At 46.8% G+C, this 9,072-nt stretch overlaps 1 non-coding gene across 1 annotated transcript; it reads left to right on the forward strand.

Moving 5' to 3' along the window:
- Window positions 1-7,944: 7,944 nt before the first annotated feature.
- LOC112585357 lies at window positions 7,945-8,060 on the forward strand. Its single transcript, XR_003109822.1, has one exon. It is a non-coding gene; the product is annotated as a U5 spliceosomal RNA (small nuclear RNA).
- Window positions 8,061-9,072: the final 1,012 nt, after the last annotated feature.

Consider the following 9,072-nt stretch of genomic DNA (forward strand, 5'->3'; position numbering starts at 1 on the left):
TCACATCCATACGTGACTACTGGAAAAACCATAGCCTTGACTAGACAGATCTTTGTTGGCAAAGTAATGTCTCTCCTTTTTAATATGCTCTCTAGGTTGGTCATAACTTTCCTTTCAAGGAACAAGTGTCTTTCAATTTCATGGCTGCAACCACCATCCACAGTGATTTTGGAGCCCAGAAAAATAAAGTCGGCCACTGCTTCCCCATCTATTTCCCATGAAGTGATGGGACCGGATGCCATGATCTTAGTTTTATGAATGTTGAGCTTTAAGCCAACTTTTTCACTATCTTCTTTCACTTTCATCAAGAGGCTCTTTAGTCCTTCTTCACTTTCTGCCATAAGGGTGGTGTCATCTGCATATCTGAAGTTACTGATATTTCTCCTGACAATCTCAATTCCAGCTTGTGCTTCCTCCAGCCCAGCATTTCTCATGATGTACTCTGCATATAAGTTAAATAAACAGGGTGACAATATACAGCCTTGACGTACTCCTTTTCCTATTTGGAACCAGTCTGCTGTTCCATGTCCAGTTCTAACTGTTGCTTCCTGACCTATATACAGGTTTCTCAAGAGGCAGGTCAGGTGGTCTGGTATTCCCATCTCTTGAAGAATTTTCCACAGCTTATTGTGATCCACACAGTCAAAGGCTTTGGCATAGTCAATAAAGCAGAAATAGATGTTTTTCTGGAACTCTCTTGCTTTTTCAATGATCCAGTGGATGTTGGCAATTTGATCTCTGGTTCCTCTCCCTTTTCTAAAACCAGCTTGAACATCTGGAAGTTCATGGTTCACATACTGCTGAAGCCTTGGAGAATTTTGAGCATTACTTTACTAGCATGTGAGATGAGTGCAATTGTGCGGTAGTTTGAGCCTTCTTTGGCATTGCCTTTCTTTGGGATTGGAATGAAAAGTGACCTTTTCCAGTCCTGTGGCCACTGCTGAGTTTTCCAACTTTGCTGACATATTGAGTGCAGCACTTTCACAGCATCTGGACCTAAACTATGAGTGCGACTCTCAGAGGGGGCCCATTTACCCCAGGTGACATTCATTGCCTCTAAGTCTATGAGGGCTTGTAATTCCTGGTCCAGGCTCATCCCGTGTCTTGTCTGAAGAGCTGGGACCATTTCTGAGGTCCTTCTCCTGTTGTTTCAGTACTCTAATCTACAGGAAGGCTGTGACTGCCACTGCTGAGAGAAGTTCCATTTCAATTCAGCAAATGCTCATTGAGTCCTTTAACCAAGCAATTAAAATAATTAAAAGCCATTCTCAGCAACCATATTGTCAATATTCCAGGGCTTTCCAAAGGTTACTATCAAGGGCCAAGTGAAATAACCCCTGGGGGAAAAATTTGACTCTATCAGTAAAGTATTCCATCTCATGCTAAAAAAATGGACAAACCTACCAGTTGACCAAAGGTGGGAAAATAGGAAGGACTTGCTATTATTCGTAGAATTTATTCTTTGTATAAAATAAGACCAAGATGGAAGTGGCATCAGCATCATGATGGAGTGAGATGCGCTCTTTGTTTCTCCCCTACAATGTACAACAAGTAAAACGTTCACAGCTAAACAGAGATGTCTCTGCCCAACTCACCTGAGCTTTCCACACATTTGTACATCTAACAGAGATGGACTGGAGCACACAGAGGAGGTGGAACTAGGGGAACGGTAGAGGTGGCACCTGCCATCCCAGACTCCCAGTTGGGACGGCTGAATCTGCAGCCCCAGAGAATCCAGCAGCAGCAGGGGAGGTGGTACACACAACTCCAGCCTCCTGACCCTATATGGCAACTCCCATGGCATCCCTCCAGCTGTAGAGACATCCACGACTCTGGTCCCCTGCCCCCACCCCTAGAGGTGAAGCCTAAACCTGACTATATGACAAGGTGTGTGTGTGTGTTAGTCACTCAGTCACGTCTGACTCTTTGCGACCTTGGACTCCTTTGTCCATGGAATTCTCCAGGCAAGAATATTGCCATTTCCGTCTCCAGAGGATCTTCCTGACCCCGGGATCGAACCCAGGTCTCCTCCATTACAGGCAGATCTTGTATTGCAGGCAGATTTTGAGCCACCAGGGAAGCCCTAGACATATGCATGACAAGGTATATGTACCCACAGTCTGGGTTCCCCCCATCCTTCCCCTTTCAAATGCAGTGAAGCCTGACTCAATGCCCACCATCCCGTGTCCCAGACAGTGATGCCAGCGACACCAGCAGCAGCAAGGCACCAGAAGCCTCTAGAGGCACAAGCAGTGATAATGATAGCGCTGGATACAGAGGCAGTGGGGGACGGAAAGTGCTGACTCTCAAATATAACCTGAGGGAGTGAAGTGAGTCAAAGTCGCTCAGTCGTGCCTGACTCTTTGCGACCCCATGGACTATACAGTCCATGGAATTCTCCAGGTCAGAATACTGGAGTGGGTAGCCTTTCCCTTCTCTAGGGGATCTTCCCAACCCAGGGATCGAACCTAGGTCTCCCGCATTGCGGGCAGATTCTTTACCAGCAGAGCCACCAGGGAAGCCGGAGGGAGAGCAGCTAACAAAACTAAAATAAATAAATAAATAAATAAAATAGTGCTATAGCGCCACCTGCTGCTGCTGCTGCTAAGTCGCTTCAGTCGTGTCCGACTCTGTGCGACCCCATAGACGGCAGCCCACCAGGCTCCCCCATCCCTGGGATTCTCCAAGCAAGAACACTGGAGCGGGTTGCCATTTCCTTCTCCAATGCATGAAAGTGAAAAGTGAAAGTGAAGTCGCTCAGTCGTGTCTGACTCTTAGCGACCCCATGGACTGCAGCCTACCAGGCTCCTCCGTCCATGGGATTTTCCAGGCAAGAGTACTGGAGTGCGTTGCCATTGCCTTCTCCGATAGCGCCACCTACTGTAAAACAAAAGAAAGAAAGCAAGTGAAGTCGCTCAGTCGTGCCGACTCTTTGCAACCCCGTGGACTGTAGCCTACCAGGCTCCTCTATCCATGAGATTCTCCAGGCAAGAATACTGGAGTGGATCGCCATTTCCTTCTCCAGTAAAACAAAAGAAAGCCCTCTAATTTCTAATCTGTTCAATTGTTAGAATGATATTTTTAAAAAAGCTTTATGGGAGTTCCTTGGCAGTCCAGTGGTTAAGACTCTGAATTTCCACTGCAGGTGAGAAGTTCAATCCCTGATTGGGGCAACCCACTCCAGTATTCTTGCCTGGAGAATCCCATATATGGAGGAGCCTGGTAGGCTGCAGTCCATGGGGTCGCTAAGAGTCAGACATGACTGAGCGACTTTCACTTTTCACTTTCATGTGAAAAGACTCTGAATTTAAAACTGAATTTCCACTGCAGGTGAGAAGTTCAATCCCTGATTGGGGAACTAAAATCCCACAAGTCGTGTGGTGCGGCTAAAAAAGAAAAAAGAAAAAGAGAGAGATTGAAATGCTGTAAAAGAACCAAACAGAAATATTGGAGTTGAAGAGCTCAATAAACAAGATAAAGAATGCATTAGAAAGCATCGGAGATGAAGAAAGCGTTGGAAAGCATTTTAAATAGAGCAGACCATATGGAAGAGAGAATTAATGAGCTCAAACATGGAAATCTAGAAGCGACACAAGTAGAAGAAAAAGTAGACCCACCACAGAGGGGATGTTGAATAACATCCTCTGAACTGAAGAGGAACTTTGAGACTGAAAAACAGAGCAGCTGCTGCTGCTGCTGCTAAGTCACTTCAGAGCAAGCAACTCCATAAAGTGCAATTATGACGTTTATTGTAGGTAACTGACACCCAAGCAGGAGATTATCTGGAGGCATTTGCAGCTACACTTTGCACCAACAAAAGGGGCGCAGGAGGATTAGAAGAGGCCAAAGCTAAAAATAGAACCACATCTAAAATGAATAAAAATAAACATCTAAAAATAGAAACACATCTGCACAGGGAGGATTCCTCCCTCCCCCCCCACCCCCTCACCCCACCCCCCACCCCGGGGATCTTGTGACCATTATTCCTTAAGGGCCATTAACCATCTGCATCAGTAAAAGGCATTCTTCCAGTTTCCTATCAGATAAAGACAAGGATTAAAGTTGGTGAGGAGCTTATCTGACCTAGATGCATTCCTGGTGAGTAAGCCAAAGATTAGTCTTGCAGAAATGGTCTGTGGTTCTATTAATAAGGTGGAGCTGACAAAACGGAGTGAGTGTGGTTCAGCCACACAGATAGCCACCGGCCATCCAGGGTGAAGGGGCCGAGGAGGCTGGCCCCCAGTAGCATGCTGGCCTTCAGGCTGACAGTAAGAAGGCAAGGCTGCCCCTAGACCAGGGCCAGGGGAGGGAAGGGTTGGCTTTTGCCCTCCAGGAAGCCTGAAGTTGCTCAGAAACTGCCAAAGTATAGCCAAAGTGGGTGGTACTATGGTACCTGGGTTCCTCCCCACCTTGGAAACAGCTGCCAGGCCTAGAGTAGGAACATCAGGGTCACCACAGCAGCCAGGCCAGAGCTGTGAGGGATTCCTTCTGGGTCTTCCAGGAGCTTAAGCAGCTCAGGAATGATGCCTGAGAAAGGCAAGTTGGGCTCAGGAGCTGTCAGGAGCCAAGGGCACATTGGCAGTAGGGGGGGCGGGTGGCCAGGGGGACAGTCCCTGCTGCCATAACCACGTGTTGCTCACAGACTAAGTCTGATTTTCCCCCACCCCAGACATGGTGGGCACGAACCCTCCCAACTCCACCTGACAGAGTGGAGTGCCTCCATCCTCTGGGCATCAACCTGCCCAGAACCAGGGCTCAGCATCGCCCAGGAAGTCCCAGCAGCAGAGGACCTGCTCTGCTTGGAGGAAACAGATCACCAAGGCTCAGAGAACAGGCCTGCAGGACAGAGTCCCCAGTTTCAAGATGACAGCCCCCACCAAGGTCACTGGAGAAACTACACAGCTGGCCAGAATCCACATCTGACTGGTTCCAGGGATGAACAGGAGGCACCTGAGGATGGAAAACATCACTGAGATGCCCAGGGATGGGCTGGTGGATACTTCAATGAGCCCAGGGAGCCAGGAGTGGAAGAAGGAGAAGCTAATGATTTTATAGTATTTTCCAGGGAGGGCAAGGATGTATGGAAAAGTCAGGAGCCCACATGAGAGTCAGCAAAAGTCACAGATCCAGGACTATATCCAAGGTGATGGCCCTGACCAAGTGACATTTCCTCATCTGCAAATCCCTAATGATGGCAGCATTTATCCCATTAAGTTGTGAGAAGGAAAGGATACGTGCCATGGGAGCGGCTCAATAAATGGGAATCTGTAGATTATGATTGAGAGAGGGCAGTGTTGTAGTTAGGGGATGGACTCTGGGAGTCTCCTGGATTCACACCCAGCTCTGCTACTTACCACCTGTGGGCTTTCACCACTGTGAGCCAGTTACCTCGTTTGTAAAGTGAGAATGGTACTAATAGTACCAAACTCATAGGGTTAGTTTACGGATTAAAAGAGTTAAAAGAACTCAGGATAATTAACACTCAGGTGGTCATCAGAGTGTCGACTCATTCACTCTTGATCTGAGGGTAGGAAGTTACCAGCAGTAAATTTCTTTTTGTTTTTTTTTTTCTAACATTTACTTACTTTACTGAATCGAGTCTTAGTCATTGCACTCAGGATCGTTGCAGCACGTAGGCCTCTCTCTAGTTGTGGCACGTGGGCTCAGTAGTTGCAGAGCCCCGAGACATGTAAGATCTTAGTTCCATTGACCAGGGAGCAAACCCATGTCTCCTGCTAATTCCAGATTCTTAACCACTGGACCACTAGGGAAGTCTCCCAGCAGCAAATTACTAATACTAGACCCTCTCTCTCTCAAGCCATCTTCTGAGAAATGAAGAGGAATTCTCTTATCTCTGAGTAAACCAAATATAAATAGGAAACTAAACTACTACAGGGTCACACCATGCACTCCCAAGCCAAGGCAAAATGGTTTAAATACCTTGAGGTTTTTGTTCTGCCTGCTGTGTCGGTGTGGGTGATGGAAAGTGACCCGGGTTAGGAGGTGGGAGCTGGGGTGGGGGCAGGGAGTGGGGAAGCAGTGAAGTGGGAGGAAGCCGCCTTCCCCTGGATGCCCAGGGTCAAAGACAGACTAAGAGAAGCACAGGTGGAGCTGCAGAAGAAGCGGCCCCCTCTCCCCTCCCCACAGCACAAGGTTCAGGCCAGAGACTTGAACTCTGCACATTTCCCACCCTTAACCAGGTTTTTTTCCTGATTATGAAAATAACTTGGACTTCCCTGGTGGTCCAGTGGTAAAGAATCCACCTGCCAAAGCAGGGGACACAGGTCCATCCCTGATCTGGGAAGATTTCACTTGCTGCGGGGTCAACTAAGCCCTTGAGTTACCACTACTGAGCCTGCGCTCTTTTGCTGTGCTGTGCTTAGTCGTGCCTGACTCTTTGCAACCCCATGGACTGTAGTCGGCCAGACTCTTCTGTCCATGAGATTCTCCAGGCAAGAATCCTGGAGTGGGTAGCCATTCCTTCCTCCAGGGGATCTTCCCACCCCAAGGATCGAACTCAGGTCTACCGCATTGCAGGCGGGTTCTTTACCGTCTGAGCCACCAGGAAGGACGAAACTCTAGAGCCCCAGAGATGCAACTACTGAGCCCCCACGTGCTGCAAGTACTGAAGCCCGTGAGCCTGAAGCTTGTGTTCCACAACAAGAGAAGACACCACAGCAAGAAGCCCAAGCACTACAATGAAGGGCAGCCCCCCACCAACACCCCCCCCCCCCCACTCGCTGCAACTAGGGAAAGCCCGTGAGCAGCAATGAAGATCCAGCGCAGCCAAAAATCAAATAAAATTAATTAAAACAACTCTTACTTATCCCCGGAGAAGGCAATGGCAACCCATTCCAGTACTCTTGCCTGGAAAATCCCATGGACGGAGGAGCCTGGTAGGCTGCGGTCCATGGGGTCGCTAGGAGTCGGACACGACTGAGCGACTTCACTTTCACTTTTCACGTTCATGCATTGGAGAAGGAAATGGCAACCCGCTCCAGTGTTCTTGCCTGGAGAATCTCAGGGACGGCGGAGCCTGGTGGGTTGCCGTCTATGGGGTCTCACAGAGTCGGACACGACTGAAGCGACTTGGCAGCAGCAGCTTACTTATCGCTGGGAATAAATTGTTTATTATTAACATTTTAATGTTTTTTCTCAAGCCATTCATATACACACACATCTTTTTTCTACCTAACTGGAATATACTTTTGTATCTTTCTTTTTAACCGAATAAATGGTAAATATATTCATATATATTCTTTGGAGAAAAACATTTTAGTGGCTTCAGAATGGTGCATTTTATTGACCTACCACAATTTAGTTAATTGCCTATTGCTAGCTGTTCATGTGATTTCAAATTTTACTTTCATTGTATAAAGTACACTTTTTCCCCAGGTATAATTTTCTATATTTGATCATTTGGGCCATTTAAAAAATACTTTTGCTTGGCAAAAATGATAAACAGAAAGAAAATATTCTATGGACGGAGGATCCTGGCGGGGTACAATCCACGGGGTCGTAGAGTGGAACAAGACTGAACACGCATGCCCCACCCCACCCCCGCTTCACGCCTAAAACAGTCTTTTTGTAGCTGAATCAGGCTCAGGTCTCTAACCTTCCAAGTCTCGCCTCGGCTCTGCCCTCTGGTGGTGGTCTCTGTCCCGCACAAGAGGAATGATCTATTTAAGGAATTTCCGGAAACAGGGGCGTGACAACTGAGGGTCATATTTGCATACCCACAATGCAGTGCACCTAGGACAATTTTTCAATCTAAAAATGGCTATATTTTTCTTTTTCTTTGAACTATTTCCCCCCAAAAGTGAGAATACTTTCATAGAATTGTCTGAGAAAAGACAGGTAAGAATGGCTCTGTCAGTTAAATAATCACTCTTACTGAATTAGGAGTAACAGTTACCTGAGCAATGCGTGCCCCGAAGTCAGGGCATACTCTGGTTTCTCTTCAGATCGTATAAATCTTTCGCCTTTTACTAAAGATTTCCGTGGAGAGGAACAATTCTGAGTTTTTACTCAATTTTTTGAGGCCTTGCTTTTGCAAGGCTACTTGTGGTGTTGTGAAAAAATAGACTTGAACTTGTTAATATTTAGTTTTGAGTAAAGGTTATGATAGTGCTTGAATAGATGATTGAAATTTGGTGTATACAAAAAGCAAGTTAAAAAAAATACGAACTGTTTAGGTAGGTAGGGCAGTTCGATCATTCAGTTGGTATTGCTTTCCAGCTGTTTCCCAAACTATTCACTCGGTAATGCTATCCAGCTATTTCTTAGACCACTGTACTGCTGATACGTCGCTTTAGTCGTGACCGACTCTCTGTACCACCCCGTAAACGGTAATCCACCAGACTCGGCTGTTCGCAGAAACACGGGAGTGGGTGGCCATCTCCTTCTCCAATGTGTAAAAAGGAAAATGAAGTCCGCTCAGCTGTCAGCTGTGTCTGATTCCTAGCTACCCCATGGATTACAGCCTACCGGATTCCTTCGTCCATGGGAGTTTCCCGGCGAGTATATTGGACAGACAGATATGGGTGCGTTTAAAAGTAAATTTTAAAAACTGAAGTGTAAACTCATGGCTTTTCCTGTAGTATATGTTTGAGGGTTTTCTAATGAGATCGTTTCGTTTTTAAACTGGGAGAGGAAATTTTTAAACTTACTTAAATTTAGGAGTCAAGAAAGAATTTTGATCGTGCTTATAATAGATTTGACAAAACACGGCAGGAAGTAGGTTTTTTAACCTATTTCATTGGCCAGAACTGAGCTTCCTGTTCACAGCTTAGCTGCAAGGTAAGCTGGGAAATGTAGTTTTTCCCCTAGGCAGCCATGAGCTTTTCCCTGGCGGTTATAAACACGCCGGCAAATGCAGGAGACATAAGAGACACGTGTTGGATACCTGGATCCCAAGGATCCCCTGAAGAAGGTCTTGGCAACCCACTCCAGTAGTCTTACGTGGAGAATCCTATGAACAGAGCAACCTGGCGAGCTACAAGTCCATAGGGTCCCGAAGAGTCCGACATGACCCAGTCGGCTTAGCACGCGCACAGGAAAAAGGGAATGTTC

Source organism: Bubalus bubalis, chromosome 5 (genome assembly GCF_019923935.1).
Source record: "Bubalus bubalis isolate 160015118507 breed Murrah chromosome 5, NDDB_SH_1, whole genome shotgun sequence".
NCBI lineage: Eukaryota > Metazoa > Chordata > Mammalia > Artiodactyla > Bovidae > Bubalus > Bubalus bubalis.